Source organism: Setaria viridis, chromosome 8 (genome assembly GCF_005286985.2).
Source record: "Setaria viridis chromosome 8, Setaria_viridis_v4.0, whole genome shotgun sequence".
NCBI lineage: Eukaryota > Viridiplantae > Streptophyta > Magnoliopsida > Poales > Poaceae > Setaria > Setaria viridis.
Genome location: NC_048270.2, coordinates 24,355,606 through 24,367,989, shown reverse-complemented (window position 1 = coordinate 24,367,989; position 12,384 = coordinate 24,355,606). Strand labels below are relative to the sequence as shown.

At 55.6% G+C, this 12,384-nt stretch overlaps 38 non-coding genes and 1 pseudogene across 38 annotated transcripts; all 39 read right to left on the bottom strand.

The window, feature by feature from the left end:
- Positions 1-117: 117 nt before the first annotated feature.
- On the bottom strand, positions 118-236 carry LOC140220967 (5S ribosomal RNA). The gene has a single exon (XR_011896856.1). It is a non-coding gene; the product is annotated as a 5S ribosomal RNA (ribosomal RNA).
- Positions 237-433: 197 nt separating this feature from the next.
- Positions 434-552, bottom strand: LOC140220407 (5S ribosomal RNA). The gene has a single exon (XR_011896360.1). It is a non-coding gene; the product is annotated as a 5S ribosomal RNA (ribosomal RNA).
- Positions 553-750: 198 nt separating this feature from the next.
- On the bottom strand, positions 751-869 carry LOC140220524 (5S ribosomal RNA). Its single transcript, XR_011896477.1, has one exon. It is a non-coding gene; the product is annotated as a 5S ribosomal RNA (ribosomal RNA).
- A 198-nt stretch (positions 870-1,067) lies between these two features.
- On the bottom strand, positions 1,068-1,186 carry LOC140220966 (5S ribosomal RNA). Its single transcript, XR_011896855.1, has one exon. It is a non-coding gene; the product is annotated as a 5S ribosomal RNA (ribosomal RNA).
- Positions 1,187-1,394: 208 nt separating this feature from the next.
- On the bottom strand, positions 1,395-1,513 carry LOC140220550 (5S ribosomal RNA). The gene has a single exon (XR_011896502.1). It is a non-coding gene; the product is annotated as a 5S ribosomal RNA (ribosomal RNA).
- A 198-nt stretch (positions 1,514-1,711) lies between these two features.
- LOC140220561 (5S ribosomal RNA) lies at positions 1,712-1,830 on the bottom strand. Its single transcript, XR_011896511.1, has one exon. It is a non-coding gene; the product is annotated as a 5S ribosomal RNA (ribosomal RNA).
- Positions 1,831-2,028: 198 nt separating this feature from the next.
- Positions 2,029-2,147, bottom strand: LOC140220345 (5S ribosomal RNA). Its single transcript, XR_011896298.1, has one exon. It is a non-coding gene; the product is annotated as a 5S ribosomal RNA (ribosomal RNA).
- Positions 2,148-2,345: 198 nt separating this feature from the next.
- On the bottom strand, positions 2,346-2,464 carry LOC140220965 (5S ribosomal RNA). Its single transcript, XR_011896854.1, has one exon. It is a non-coding gene; the product is annotated as a 5S ribosomal RNA (ribosomal RNA).
- Positions 2,465-2,738: 274 nt separating this feature from the next.
- On the bottom strand, positions 2,739-2,857 carry LOC140220964 (5S ribosomal RNA). The gene has a single exon (XR_011896853.1). It is a non-coding gene; the product is annotated as a 5S ribosomal RNA (ribosomal RNA).
- A 208-nt stretch (positions 2,858-3,065) lies between these two features.
- LOC140220367 (5S ribosomal RNA) lies at positions 3,066-3,184 on the bottom strand. Its single transcript, XR_011896320.1, has one exon. It is a non-coding gene; the product is annotated as a 5S ribosomal RNA (ribosomal RNA).
- A 198-nt stretch (positions 3,185-3,382) lies between these two features.
- LOC140220963 (5S ribosomal RNA) lies at positions 3,383-3,501 on the bottom strand. Its single transcript, XR_011896852.1, has one exon. It is a non-coding gene; the product is annotated as a 5S ribosomal RNA (ribosomal RNA).
- Positions 3,502-3,709: 208 nt separating this feature from the next.
- On the bottom strand, positions 3,710-3,828 carry LOC140220470 (5S ribosomal RNA). Its single transcript, XR_011896423.1, has one exon. It is a non-coding gene; the product is annotated as a 5S ribosomal RNA (ribosomal RNA).
- A 198-nt stretch (positions 3,829-4,026) lies between these two features.
- Positions 4,027-4,145, bottom strand: LOC140220962 (5S ribosomal RNA). Its single transcript, XR_011896851.1, has one exon. It is a non-coding gene; the product is annotated as a 5S ribosomal RNA (ribosomal RNA).
- Positions 4,146-4,343: 198 nt separating this feature from the next.
- On the bottom strand, positions 4,344-4,462 carry LOC140220961 (5S ribosomal RNA). Its single transcript, XR_011896850.1, has one exon. It is a non-coding gene; the product is annotated as a 5S ribosomal RNA (ribosomal RNA).
- A 198-nt stretch (positions 4,463-4,660) lies between these two features.
- Positions 4,661-4,779, bottom strand: LOC140220523 (5S ribosomal RNA). The gene has a single exon (XR_011896476.1). It is a non-coding gene; the product is annotated as a 5S ribosomal RNA (ribosomal RNA).
- A 126-nt stretch (positions 4,780-4,905) lies between these two features.
- Positions 4,906-5,023, bottom strand: LOC140220652 (5S ribosomal RNA). The gene has a single exon (XR_011896551.1). It is a non-coding gene; the product is annotated as a 5S ribosomal RNA (ribosomal RNA).
- A 208-nt stretch (positions 5,024-5,231) lies between these two features.
- LOC140220549 (5S ribosomal RNA) lies at positions 5,232-5,350 on the bottom strand. The gene has a single exon (XR_011896501.1). It is a non-coding gene; the product is annotated as a 5S ribosomal RNA (ribosomal RNA).
- Positions 5,351-5,548: 198 nt separating this feature from the next.
- Positions 5,549-5,667, bottom strand: LOC140220560 (5S ribosomal RNA). The gene has a single exon (XR_011896510.1). It is a non-coding gene; the product is annotated as a 5S ribosomal RNA (ribosomal RNA).
- A 198-nt stretch (positions 5,668-5,865) lies between these two features.
- Positions 5,866-5,984, bottom strand: LOC140220344 (5S ribosomal RNA). The gene has a single exon (XR_011896297.1). It is a non-coding gene; the product is annotated as a 5S ribosomal RNA (ribosomal RNA).
- A 198-nt stretch (positions 5,985-6,182) lies between these two features.
- LOC140220526 (5S ribosomal RNA) lies at positions 6,183-6,301 on the bottom strand. Its single transcript, XR_011896479.1, has one exon. It is a non-coding gene; the product is annotated as a 5S ribosomal RNA (ribosomal RNA).
- Positions 6,302-6,499: 198 nt separating this feature from the next.
- Positions 6,500-6,618, bottom strand: LOC140220960 (5S ribosomal RNA). Its single transcript, XR_011896849.1, has one exon. It is a non-coding gene; the product is annotated as a 5S ribosomal RNA (ribosomal RNA).
- A 197-nt stretch (positions 6,619-6,815) lies between these two features.
- Positions 6,816-6,934, bottom strand: LOC140220959 (5S ribosomal RNA). The gene has a single exon (XR_011896848.1). It is a non-coding gene; the product is annotated as a 5S ribosomal RNA (ribosomal RNA).
- Positions 6,935-7,131: 197 nt separating this feature from the next.
- Positions 7,132-7,250, bottom strand: LOC140220522 (5S ribosomal RNA). Its single transcript, XR_011896475.1, has one exon. It is a non-coding gene; the product is annotated as a 5S ribosomal RNA (ribosomal RNA).
- Positions 7,251-7,448: 198 nt separating this feature from the next.
- On the bottom strand, positions 7,449-7,567 carry LOC140220958 (5S ribosomal RNA). The gene has a single exon (XR_011896847.1). It is a non-coding gene; the product is annotated as a 5S ribosomal RNA (ribosomal RNA).
- A 198-nt stretch (positions 7,568-7,765) lies between these two features.
- LOC140220559 (5S ribosomal RNA) lies at positions 7,766-7,890 on the bottom strand (annotated as a pseudogene).
- A 198-nt stretch (positions 7,891-8,088) lies between these two features.
- Positions 8,089-8,207, bottom strand: LOC140220957 (5S ribosomal RNA). Its single transcript, XR_011896846.1, has one exon. It is a non-coding gene; the product is annotated as a 5S ribosomal RNA (ribosomal RNA).
- A 197-nt stretch (positions 8,208-8,404) lies between these two features.
- Positions 8,405-8,523, bottom strand: LOC140220956 (5S ribosomal RNA). Its single transcript, XR_011896845.1, has one exon. It is a non-coding gene; the product is annotated as a 5S ribosomal RNA (ribosomal RNA).
- A 198-nt stretch (positions 8,524-8,721) lies between these two features.
- On the bottom strand, positions 8,722-8,840 carry LOC140220955 (5S ribosomal RNA). The gene has a single exon (XR_011896844.1). It is a non-coding gene; the product is annotated as a 5S ribosomal RNA (ribosomal RNA).
- Positions 8,841-9,038: 198 nt separating this feature from the next.
- LOC140220954 (5S ribosomal RNA) lies at positions 9,039-9,157 on the bottom strand. The gene has a single exon (XR_011896843.1). It is a non-coding gene; the product is annotated as a 5S ribosomal RNA (ribosomal RNA).
- Positions 9,158-9,355: 198 nt separating this feature from the next.
- LOC140220953 (5S ribosomal RNA) lies at positions 9,356-9,474 on the bottom strand. The gene has a single exon (XR_011896842.1). It is a non-coding gene; the product is annotated as a 5S ribosomal RNA (ribosomal RNA).
- A 199-nt stretch (positions 9,475-9,673) lies between these two features.
- On the bottom strand, positions 9,674-9,792 carry LOC140220952 (5S ribosomal RNA). Its single transcript, XR_011896841.1, has one exon. It is a non-coding gene; the product is annotated as a 5S ribosomal RNA (ribosomal RNA).
- Positions 9,793-9,990: 198 nt separating this feature from the next.
- On the bottom strand, positions 9,991-10,109 carry LOC140220478 (5S ribosomal RNA). Its single transcript, XR_011896430.1, has one exon. It is a non-coding gene; the product is annotated as a 5S ribosomal RNA (ribosomal RNA).
- Positions 10,110-10,307: 198 nt separating this feature from the next.
- On the bottom strand, positions 10,308-10,426 carry LOC140220951 (5S ribosomal RNA). Its single transcript, XR_011896840.1, has one exon. It is a non-coding gene; the product is annotated as a 5S ribosomal RNA (ribosomal RNA).
- Positions 10,427-10,624: 198 nt separating this feature from the next.
- LOC140220950 (5S ribosomal RNA) lies at positions 10,625-10,743 on the bottom strand. The gene has a single exon (XR_011896839.1). It is a non-coding gene; the product is annotated as a 5S ribosomal RNA (ribosomal RNA).
- Positions 10,744-10,941: 198 nt separating this feature from the next.
- LOC140220949 (5S ribosomal RNA) lies at positions 10,942-11,060 on the bottom strand. Its single transcript, XR_011896838.1, has one exon. It is a non-coding gene; the product is annotated as a 5S ribosomal RNA (ribosomal RNA).
- Positions 11,061-11,243: 183 nt separating this feature from the next.
- LOC140220358 (5S ribosomal RNA) lies at positions 11,244-11,362 on the bottom strand. Its single transcript, XR_011896311.1, has one exon. It is a non-coding gene; the product is annotated as a 5S ribosomal RNA (ribosomal RNA).
- A 198-nt stretch (positions 11,363-11,560) lies between these two features.
- Positions 11,561-11,679, bottom strand: LOC140220948 (5S ribosomal RNA). The gene has a single exon (XR_011896837.1). It is a non-coding gene; the product is annotated as a 5S ribosomal RNA (ribosomal RNA).
- A 183-nt stretch (positions 11,680-11,862) lies between these two features.
- LOC140220357 (5S ribosomal RNA) lies at positions 11,863-11,981 on the bottom strand. Its single transcript, XR_011896310.1, has one exon. It is a non-coding gene; the product is annotated as a 5S ribosomal RNA (ribosomal RNA).
- A 198-nt stretch (positions 11,982-12,179) lies between these two features.
- On the bottom strand, positions 12,180-12,298 carry LOC140220947 (5S ribosomal RNA). The gene has a single exon (XR_011896836.1). It is a non-coding gene; the product is annotated as a 5S ribosomal RNA (ribosomal RNA).
- Between the last annotated feature and the right edge of the window lie 86 nt (positions 12,299-12,384).

The window sequence follows — 12,384 nt, the reverse complement described above, 5'->3', positions numbered from 1 at the left end:
TCCGTGCGGGTCGCCTCACCGTTTTATCCGTCCGACCACGAGCGCACGAGGAAAAGCCCGAAAATGTCCGAGGAATGCGGCGAAATGGGAGGACAGAAAAATAATAATAAAAAAAAAGGAATGCAACACGAGGACTTCCCAGGAGGTCACCCATCCTAGTACTACTCTCGCCCAAGCACGCTTAACTTCGGAGTTCTGATGGGATCCGGTGCTTTAGTGCTGGTATGATCGCATCCGACATACTAGCCACTCTCCTTGCTCTTATGCCCGCACCTCGACGCGCCGCCCGAGCCGCGTGGGCCCCGCATCCAAGGTCCTCCGTGCGGGTCGCCTCACCGTTTTATCCGTCCGACCACGAGCGCACGAGGAAAAGCCCGAAAATGTCCGAGGAATGCGGCGAAATGGGAGGACAGAAAAATAATAATAAAAAAAAGGAATGCAACACGAGGACTTCCCAGGAGGTCACCCATCCTAGTACTACTCTCGCCCAAGCACGCTTAACTTCGGAGTTCTGATGGGATCTGGTGCTTTAGTGCTGGTATGATCGCATCCGACATACTAGCCACTCTCCTTGCTCTTATGCCCGCACCTCGACGCGCCGCCCGAGCCGCGTGGGCCCCGCATCCAAGGTCCTCCGTGCGGGTCGCCTCACCGTTTTATCCGTCCGACCACGAGCGCACGAGGAAAAGCCCGAAAATGTCCGAGGAATGCGGCGAAATGGGAGGACAGAACAATAATAATAAAAAAAAAGGAATGCAACACGAGGACTTCCCAGGAGGTCACCGATCCTAGTACTACTCTCGCCCAAGCACGCTTAACTTCGGAGTTCTGATGGGATCCGGTGCTTTAGTGCTGGTATGATCGCATCCGACATACTAGCCACTCTCCTTGCTCTTATGCCCGCACCTCGACGCGCCGCCCGAGCCGCGTGGGCCCCGCATCCAAGGTCCTCCGTGCGGGTCGCCTCACCGTTTTATCCGTCCGACCACGAGCGCACGAGGAAAAGCCCGAAAATGTCCGAGGAATGCGGCGAAATGGAAGGACAGAACAATAATAATAAAAAAAAAGGAATGCAACACGAGGACTTCCCAGGAGGTCACCCATCCTAGTACTACTCTCGCCCAAGCACGCTTAACTTCGGAGTTCTGATGGGATCCGGTGCTTTAGTGCTGGTATGATCGCATCCGACATACTAGCCACTCTCCTTGCTCTTATGCCCGCACCTCGACGCGCCGCCCGAGCCGCGTGGGCCCCGCATCCAAGGTCCTCCGTGCGGGTCGCCTCACCGTTTTATCCGTCCGACCACGAGCGCACGAGGAAAAGTCCGAAAATGTCCGAGGAATGCGGCGAAATGGAAGGACAGAAGAACCCCGAAAAATAATAATAAAAAAAAAGGAATGCAACACGAGGACTTCCCAGGAGGTCACCCATCCTAGTACTACTCTCGCCCAAGCACGCTTAACTTCGGAGTTCTGATGGGATCCGGTGCTTTAGTGCTGTTATGATCGCATCTGACATACTAGCCACTCTCCTTGCTCTTATGCCCGCACCTCGACGCGCCGCCCGAGCCGCGTGGGCCCCGCATCCAAGGTCCTCCGTGCGGGTCGCCTCACCGTTTTATCCGTCCGACCACGAGCGCACGAGGAAAAGCCCGAAAATGTCCGAGAAATGCGGCGAAATGGGAGGACAGAAAAATAATAATAAAAAAAAAGGAATGCAACGCGAGGACTTCCCAGGAGGTCACCCATCCTAGTACTACTCTCGCCCATGCACGCTTAACTTCGGAGTTCTGATGGGATCCGGTGCTTTAGTGCTGTTATGATCGCATCCGACATACTAGCCACTCTCCTTGCTCTTATGCCCGCACCTCGACGCGCCGCCCGAGCCGCGTGGGCCCCGCATCCAAGGTCCTCCGTGCGGGTCGCCTCACCGTTTTATCCGTCCGACCACGAGCGCACGAGGAAAAGCCCGAAAATGTCCGAGGAATGCGGCGAAATGGGAGGACAGAAAAATAATAATAATAAAAAAGGAATGCAACACGAGGACTTCCCAGAAGGTCACCCATCCTAGTACTACTCTCGCCCAAGCACGCTTAACTTCGGAGTTCTGATGGGATCCGGTGCTTTAGTGCTGGTATGATCGCATCCGACAAACTAGCCACTCTCCTTGCTCTTATGCCCGCACCTCGACGCGCCGCCCGAGCCGTGTGGGCCCCGCATCCAAGGTCCTCCGTGAGGGTCGCCTCACCGTTTTATCCGTCCGACCACGAGCGCACGAGGAAAAGCCCGAAAATGTCCGAGGAATGCGGCGAAATGGGAGGACAGAAAAATAATAATAAAAAAAAAGGAATGCAACACGAGGACTTCCCAGGAGGTCACCCATCCTAGTACTACTCTCGCCCAAGCACGCTTAACTTCGGAGTTCTGATGGGATCCGGTGCTTTAGTGCTGGTATGATCGCATCCGACATACTAGCCACTCTCCTTGCTCTTATGCCCGCACCTCGACGCGCCGCCCGAGCCGCGTGGGCCCCGCATCCAAGGTCCTCCGTGCGGGTCGCCTCACCGTTTTATCCGTCCGACCACGAGCGCACGAGGAAAAGCCCGAAAATGTCCGAGGAATGCGGCGAAATGGGAGGATAGAAAAATAATAATAAAAAAAAAGCGCACGAGGAAAAGCCCGAAAATGTCCGAGGAATGCGGCGAAATGGGAGGACAGAAAAATAATAATAAAAAAAAAGGAATGCAACACGAGGACTTCCCAGGAGGTCACCCATCCTAGTACTACTCTCGCCCAAGCACGCTTAACTTCGGAGTTCTGATGGGATCCGGTGCTTTAGTGCTGGTATGATCGCATCCGACATACTAGCCACTCTCCTTGCTCTTATGCCCGCACCTCGACGCGCCGCCCGAGCCGCGTGGGCCCCGCATCCAAGATCCTCCGTGCGGGTCGCCTCACCGTTTTATCCGTCCGACCACGAACGCACGAGGAAAAGCCCGAAAATGTCCGAGGAATGCGGCGAAATGGAAGGACAGAAGAACCCCGAAAAATAATAATAAAAAAAAAGGAATGCAACACGAGGACTTCCCAGGAGGTCACCCATCCTAGTACTACTCTCGTCCAAGCACGCTTAACTTCGGAGTTCTGATGGGATCCGGTGCTTTAGTGCTGGTATGATCGCATCCGACATACTAGCCACTCTCCTTGCTCTTATGCCCGCACCTCGACGCGCCGCCCGAGCCGCGTGGGCCCCGCATCCAAGGTCCTCCGTGCGGGTTGCCTCACCGTTTTATCCGTCCGACCACGAGCGCACGAGGAAAAGCCCGAAAATGTCCGAGGAATGCGGCGAAATGGGAGGACAGAAAAATAATAATAAAAAAAAAGGAATGCAACACGAGGACTTCCCAGGAGGTCACCCATCCTAGTACTACTCTCGCCCAAGCACGCTTAACTTCGGAGTTCTGATGGGATCCGGTGCTTTAGTGCTGGTATGATCGCATCCGACATACTAGCTACTCTCCTTGCTCTTATGCCCGCACCTCGACGCGCCGCCCGAGCCGCGTGGGCCCCGCATCCAAGATCCTCCGTGCGGGTCGCCTCACCGTTTTATCCGTCCGACCACGAACGCACGAGGAAAAGCCCGAAAATGTCCGAGGAATGCGGCGAAATGGAAGGACAGAAGAACCCCGAAAAATAATAATAAAAAAAAAGGAATGCAACACGAGGACTTTCCAAGAGGTCACCCATCCTAGTACTACTCTCGCCCAAGCACGCTTAACTTCGGAGTTCTGATGGGATCCGGTGCTTTAGTGCTGGTATGATCGCATCCGACATACTAGCCACTCTCCTTGCTCTTATGCCCGCACCTCGACGCGCCGCCCGAGCCGCGTGGGCCCCGCATCCAAGGTCCTCCGTGCGGGTTGCCTCACCGTTTTATCCGTCCGACCACGAGCGCACGAGGAAAAGCCCGAAAATGTCCGAGGAATGCGGCGAAATGGGAGGACAGAAAAATAATAATAAAAAAAAAGGAATGCAACACGAGGACTTCCCAGGAGGTCACCCATCCTAGTACTACTCTCGCCCAAGCACGCTTAACTTCGGAGTTCTGATGGGATCCGGTGCTTTAGTGCTGGTATGATCGCATCCAACATACTAGCCACTCTCCTTGCTCTTATGCCCGCACCTCGACGCGCCGCCCGAGCCGCGTGGGCCCCGCATCCAAGGTCCTCCGTGCGGGTCGCCTCACCGTTTTATCCGTCCGACCACGAGCGCACGAGGAAAAGCCCGAAAATGTCCGAGGAATGCGGCGAAATGGGAGGACAGAAAAATAATAATAAAAAAAAAGGAATGCAACACGAGGACTTCCCAGGAGGTCACCCATCCTAGTACTACTCTCGCCCAAGCACGCTTAACTTCGGAGTTCTGATGGGATCCGGTGCTTTAGTGCTGGTATGATCGCATCCGACATACTAGCCACTCTCCTTGCTCTTATGCCCGCACCTCGACGCGCCGCCCGAGCCGCGTGGGCCCCGCATCCAAGGTCCTCCGTGCGGGTCGCCTCACCGTTTTATCCGTCCGACCACGAGCGCACGAGGAAAAGCCCGAAAATGTCCGAGGAATGCGGCGAAATGGGAGGACAGAACAATAATAATAAAAAAAAAGGAATGCAACACGAGGACTTCCCAGGAGGTCACCGATCCTAGTACTACTCTCGCCCAAGCACGCTTAACTTCGGAGTTCTGATGGGATCCGGTGCTTTAGTGCTGGTATGATCGCATCCGACATACTAGCCACTCTCCTTGCTCTTATGCCCGCACCTCGACGCGCCGCCCGAGCCGCGTGGGCCCCGCATCCAAGGTCCTCCGTGCGGGTCGCCTCACCGTTTTATCCGTCCGACCACGAGCGCACGAGGAAAAGCCCGACTTCCCAGGAGGTCACCCATCCTAGTACTACTCTCGCCCAAGCACGCTTAACTTCGGAGTTCTGATGGGATCCGGTGCTTTAGTGCTGGTATGATCGCATCCGACATACTAGCCACTCTCCTTGCTCTTATGCCCGCACCTCGACGCGCCGCCCGAGCCGCGTGGGCCCCGCATCCAAGGTCCTCCGTGCGGGTCGCCTCACCGTTTTATCCGTCCGACCACGAGCGCACGAGGAAAAGTCCGAAAATGTCCGAGGAATGCGGCGAAATGGAAGGACAGAAGAACCCCGAAAAATAATAATAAAAAAAAAGGAATGCAACACGAGGACTTCCCAGGAGGTCACCCATCCTAGTACTACTCTCGCCCAAGCACGCTTAACTTCGGAGTTCTGATGGGATCCGGTGCTTTAGTGCTGTTATGATCGCATCTGACATACTAGCCACTCTCCTTGCTCTTATGCCCGCACCTCGACGCGCCGCCCGAGCCGCGTGGGCCCCGCATCCAAGGTCCTCCGTGCGGGTCGCCTCACCGTTTTATCCGTCCGACCACGAGCGCACGAGGAAAAGCCCGAAAATGTCCGAGAAATGCGGCGAAATGGGAGGACAGAAAAATAATAATAAAAAAAAAGGAATGCAACGCGAGGACTTCCCAGGAGGTCACCCATCCTAGTACTACTCTCGCCCATGCACGCTTAACTTCGGAGTTCTGATGGGATCCGGTGCTTTAGTGCTGTTATGATCGCATCCGACATACTAGCCACTCTCCTTGCTCTTATGCCCGCACCTCGACGCGCCGCCCGAGCCGCGTGGGCCCCGCATCCAAGGTCCTCCGTGCGGGTCGCCTCACCGTTTTATCCGTCCGACCACGAGCGCACGAGGAAAAGCCCGAAAATGTCCGAGGAATGCGGCGAAATGGGAGGACAGAAAAATAATAATAATAAAAAAGGAATGCAACACGAGGACTTCCCAGAAGGTCACCCATCCTAGTACTACTCTCGCCCAAGCACGCTTAACTTCGGAGTTCTGATGGGATCCGGTGCTTTAGTGCTGGTATGATCGCATCCGACAAACTAGCCACTCTCCTTGCTCTTATGCCCGCACCTCGACGCGCCGCCCGAGCCGTGTGGGCCCCGCATCCAAGGTCCTCCGTGAGGGTCGCCTCACCGTTTTATCCGTCCGACCACGAGCGCACGAGGAAAAGCCCGAAAATGTCCGAGGAATGCGGCGAAATGGGAGGACAGAAAAATAATAATAAAAAAAAAGGAATCCAACACGAGGACTTCCCAGGAGGTCACCCATCCTAGTACTACTCTCGCCCAAGCACGCTTAACTTCGGAGTTCTGATGGGATCCGGTGCTTTAGTGCTGGTATGATCGCATCCGACATACTAGCCACTCTCCTTGCTCTTATGCCCGCACCTCGACGCGCCGCTCGAGCCGCGTGGGCCCCGCATCCAAGGTCCTCCGTGCGGGTCGCCTCACCGTTTTATCCGTCCGACCACGAGCGCACGAGGAAAAGCCCGAAAATGTCCGAGGAATGCGGTGAAATGGAAGGACAGAACAATAATAATAAAAAAAAAGGAATGCAACACGAGGACTTCCCAGGAGGTCACCCATCCTAGTACTACTCTCGCCCAAGCACGCTTAACTTCGGAGTTCTGATGGGATCCGGTGCTTTAGTGCTGGTATGATCGCATCCGACATACTAGCCACTCTCCTTGCTCTTATGCCCGCACCTCGACGCGCCGCCCGAGCCGCGTGGGCCCCGCATCCAAGGTCCTCCGTGCGGGTCGCCTCACCGTTTTATCCGTCCGACCACGAGCGCACGAGGAAAAGCCCGAAAATGTCCGAGGAATGCGGCGAAATGGAAGGACAGAACAATAATAATAAAAAAAAGGAATGCAACACGAGGACTTCCCAGGAGGTCACCCATCCTAGTACTACTCTCGCCCAAGCACGCTTAACTTCGGAGTTCTGATGGGATCCGGTGCTTTAGTGCTGGTATGATCGCATCCGACATACTAGCCACTCTCCTTGCTCTTATGCCCGCACCTCGACGCGCCGCCCGAGCCGCGTGGGCCCCGCATCCAAGGTCCTCCGTGCGGGTCGCCTCACCGTTTTATCCGTCCGACCACGAGCGCACGAGGAAAAGCCCGAAAATGTCCGAGGAATGCGGCGAAATGGGAGGACAGAACAATAATAATAAAAAAAAGGAATGCAACACGAGGACTTCCCAGGAGGTCACCGATCCTAGTACTACTCTCGCCCAAGCACGCTTAACTTCGGAGTTCTGATGGGATCCGGTGCTTTAGTGCTGGTATGATCGCATCCGACATACTAGCCACTCTCCTTGCTCTTATGCCCGCACCTCGACGCGCCGCCCGAGCCGCGTGGGCCCCGCATCCAAGGTCCTCCGTGCGGGTCGCCTCACCGTTTTATCCGTCCGACCACGAGCGCACGAGGAAAAGCCCGAAAATGTCCGAGAAATGCGGCGAAATGGAAGGACAGAACAATAATAATAAAAAAAAAGGAATGCAACACGAGGACTTCCCAGGAGGTCACCCATCCTAGTACTACTCTCGCCCAAGCACGCTTAACTTCGGAGTTCTGATGGGATCCGGTGCTTTAGTGCTGGTATGATCGCATCCGACATACTGGCCACTCTCCTTGCTCTTATGCCCGCACCTCGACGCGCCGCCCGAGCCGCGTGGGCCCCGCATCCAAGGTCCTCCGTGCGGGTCGCCTCACCGTTTTATCCGTCCGACCACGAGCGCACGAGGAAAAGCCCGAAAATGTCCGAGGAATGCGGCGAAATGGAAGGACAGAACAATAATAATAAAAAAAAAGGAATGCAACACGAGGACTTCCCAGGAGGTCACCCATCCTAGTACTACTCTCGCCCAAGCACAAGCACGCTTAACTTCGGAGTTCTGATGGGATCCGGTGCTTTAGTGCTGGTATGATCGCATCCGACATACTAGCCACTCTCCTTGCTCTTATGCCCGCACCTCGACGCGCCGCCCGAGCCGCGTGGGCCCCGCATCCAAGGTCCTCCGTGCGGGTCGCCTCACCGTTTTATCCGTCCGACCACGAGCGCACGAGGAAAAGCCCGAAAATGTCCGAGGAATGCGGCGAAATGGAAGGACAGAACAATAATAATAAAAAAAAAGGAATGCAACACGAGGACTTCCCAGGAGGTCACCCATCCTAGTACTACTCTCGCCCAAGCACGCTTAACTTCGGAGTTCTGATGGGATCCGGTGCTTTAGTGCTGGTATGATCGCATCCGACATACTAGCCACTCTCCTTGCTCTTATGCCCGCACCTCGACGCGCCGCCCGAGCCGCGTGGGCCCCGCATCCAAGGTCCTCCGTGCGGGTCGCCTCACCGTTTTATCCGTCCGACCACGAGCGCACGAGGAAAAGCCCGAAAATGTCCGAGGAATGCGGCGAAATGGAAGGACAGAACAATAATAATAAAAAAAAGGAATGCAACACGAGGACTTCCCAGGAGGTCACCCATCCTAGTACTACTCTCGCCCAAGCACGCTTAACTTCGGAGTTCTGATGGGATCCGGTGCTTTAGTGCTGGTATGATCGCATCCGACATACTAGCCACTCTCCTTGCTCTTATGCCCGCACCTCGACGCGCCGCCCGAGCCGCGTGGGCCCCGCATCCAAGGTCCTCCGTGCGGGTCGCCTCACCGTTTTATCCGTCCGACCACGAGCGCACGAGGAAAAGCCCGAAAATGTCCGAGGAATGCGGCGAAATGGGAGGACAGAACAATAATAATAAAAAAAAAGGAATGCAACACGAGGACTTCCCAGGAGGTCACCCATCCTAGTACTACTCTCGCCCAAGCACGCTTAACTTCGGAGTTCTGATGGGATCCGGTGCTTTAGTGCTGGTATGATCGCATCCGACATACTAGCCACTCTCCTTGCTCTTATGCCCGCACCTCGACGCGCCGCCCGAGCCGCGTGGGCCCCGCATCCAAGGTCCTCCGTGCGGGTCGCCTCACCGTTTTATCCGTCCGACCACGAGCGCACGAGGAAAAGCCCGAAAATGTCCGAGGAATGCGGCGAAATGGAAGGACAGAACAATAATAATAAAAAAAAAGGAATGCAACACGAGGACTTCCCAGGAGGTCACCCATCCTAGTACTACTCTCGCCCAAGCACGCTTAACTTCGGAGTTCTGATGGGATCCGGTGCTTTAGTGCTGGTATGATCGCATCCGACATACTAGCCACTCTCCTTGCTCTTATGCCCGCACCTCGACGCGCCGCCCGAGCCGCGTGGGCCCCGCATCCAAGGTCCTCCGTGCGGGTCGCCTCACCGTTTTATCCGTCCGACCACGAGCGCACGAGGAAAAGCCCGAAAATGTCCGAGGAATGCGGCGAAATGGAAGGACAGAACAATAATAATAAAAAAAAAGGAATGCAACACGAGGACTTCCCAGGAGGTCACCCATCCTAGTACTACTCTCGCCCAAGCACGCTTAACTTCGGAGTTCTGATGGGATCCGGTGCTTTAGTGCTGGTATGATCGCATCCGACATACTAGCCACTCTCCTTGCTCTTATGCCCGCACCTCGACGCGCCGCCCGAGCCGCGTGGGCCCCGCATCCAAGGTCCTCCGTGCGGGTCGCCTCACCGTTTTATCCGTCCGACCACGAGCGCACGAGGAAAAGCCCGAAAATGTCCGAGGAATGCGGCGAAATGGAAGGACAGAACAATAATAATAAAAAAAAAAGGAATGCAACACGAGGACTTCCCAGGAGGTCACCCATCCTAGTACTACTCTCGCCCAAGCACGCTTAACTTCGGAGTTCTGATGGGATCCGGTGCTTTAGTGCTGGTATGATCGCATCCGACATACTAGCCACTCTCCTTGCTCTTATGCCCGCACCTCGACGCGCCGCCCGAGCCGCGTGGGCCCCGCATCCAAGGTCCTCCGTGCGGGTCGCCTCACCGTTTTATCCGTCCGACCACGAGCGCACGAGGAAAAGCCCGAAAATGTCCGAGGAATGCGGCGAAATGGGAGGACAGAACAATAATAATAAAAAAAAAGGAATGCAACACGAGGACTTCCTAGGAGGTCACCCATCCTAGTACTACTCTCGCCCAAACACGCTTAACTTCGGAGTTCTGATGGGATCCGGTGCTTTAGTGCTGGTATGATCGCATCCGACATACTAGCCACTCTCCTTGCTCTTATGCCCGCACCTCGACGCGCCGCCCGAGCCGCGTGGGCCCCGCATCCAAGGTCCTCCGTGCGGGTCGCCTCACCGTTTTATCCGTCCGACCACGAGCGCACGAGGAAAAGCCCGAAAATGTCCGAGGAATGCGGCGAAATGGGAGGACAGAACAATAATAATAAAAAAAAAGGAATGCAACACGAGGACTTCCCAGGAGGTCACCCATCCTAGTACTACTCTCGCCCAAGCACGCTTAACTTCGGAGTTCTGATGGGATCCGGTGCTTTAGTGCTGGTATGATCGCATCCGACATACTAGCCACTCTCCTTGCTCTTATGCCCGCACCTCGACGCGCCGCCCGAGCCGCGTGGGCCCCGCATCCAAGGTCCTCCGTGCGGGTCGCCTCACCGTTTTATCCGTCCGACCACGAGCGCACGAGGAAAAGCCCGAAAATGTCCGAGGAATGCGGCGAAATGGAAGGACAGAACAATAATAATAAAAAAAAAGGAATGCAACACGAGGACTTCCCAGGAGGTCACCCATCCTAGTACTACTCTCGCCCAAGCACGCTTAACTTCGGAGTTCTGATGGGATCCGGTGCTTTAGTGCTGGTATGATCGCATCCGACATACTAGCCACTCTCCTTGCTCTTATGCCCGCACCTCGACGCGCCGCCCGAGCCGCGTGGGCCCCGCATCCAAGGTCCTCCGTGCGGGTCGCCTCACCGTTTTATCCGTCCGACCACGAGCGCACGAGGAAAAGCCCGAAAATGTCCGAGGAATGCGGCGAAATGGAAGGACAGAACAATAATAATAAAAAAAAAGGAATGCAACACGAGGACTTCCCAGGAGGTCACCCATCCTAGTACTACTCTCGCCCAAGCACGCTTAACTTCGGAGTTCTGATGGGATCCGGTGCTTTAGTGCTGGTATGATCGCATCCGACATACTAGCCACTCTCCTTGCTCTTATGCCCGCACCTCGACGCGCCGCCCGAGCCGCGTGGGCCCCGCATCCAAGGTCCTCACCGTTTTATCCGTCCGACCACGAGCGCACGAGGAAAAGCCCGAAAATGTCCGAGGAATGCGGCGAAATGGAAGGACAGAACAATAATAATAAAAAAAAAGGAATGCAACACGAGGACTTCCCAGGAGGTCACCCATTCTAGTACTACTCTCGCCCAAGCACGCTTAACTTCGGAGTTCTGATGGGATCCGGTGCTTTAGTGCTGGTATGATCGCATCCGACATACTAGCCACTCTCCTTGCTCTTATGCCCGCACCTCGACGCGCCGCCCGAGCCGCGTGGGCCCCGCATCCAAGGTCCTCCGTGCGGGTCGCCTCACCGTTTTATCCGTCCGACCACGAGCGCACGAGGAAAAGCCCGAAAATGTCCGAGGAATGCGGCGAAATGGAAGGACAGAACAATAATAATAAAAAAAAAGGAATGCAACACGAGGACTTCCCAGGAGGTCACCCATCCTAGTACTACTCTCGCCCAAGCACGCTTAACTTCGGAGTTCTGATGGGATCCGGTGCTTTAGTGCTGGTATGATCGCATCCGACATACTAGCCACTCTCCTTGCTCTTATGCCCGCACCTCGACGCGCCGCCCGAGCCGCGTGGGCCCCGCATCCAAGGTCCTCACCGTTTTATCCGTCCGACCACGAGCGCACGAGGAAAAGCCCGAAAATGTCCGAGGAATGCGGCGAAATGGAAGGACAGAACAATAATAATAAAAAAAAAGGAATGCAACACGAGGACTTCCCAGGAGGTCACCCATTCTAGTACTACTCTCGCCCAAGCACGCTTAACTTCGGAGTTCTGATGGGATCCGGTGCTTTAGTGCTGGTATGATCGCATCCGACATACTAGCCACTCTCCTTGCTCTTATGCCCGCACCTCGACGCGCCGCCCGAGCCGCGTGGGCCCCGCATCCAAGGTCCTCCGTGCGGGTCGCCTCACCGTTTTATCCGTCCGACCACGAGCGCACGAGGAAAAGCCCGAAAATGTCCGAGGAATGCGGCGAAATGGAAGGACAGAACAATAATAATAAAAAAAAAGGAATGCAACACGAGGACTTCCCAGGAGGTCACCCATCCTAGTACTACTCTCGCCCAAGCACGCTTAACTTCGGAGTTCTGATGGGATCCGGTGCTTTAGTGCTGGTATGATCGCATCCGACATACTAGCCACTCTCCTTGCTCTTATGCCCGCACCTCGACGCGCCGCCCGAGCCGCGTGGGCCCCGCATCCAAGGTCCTCACC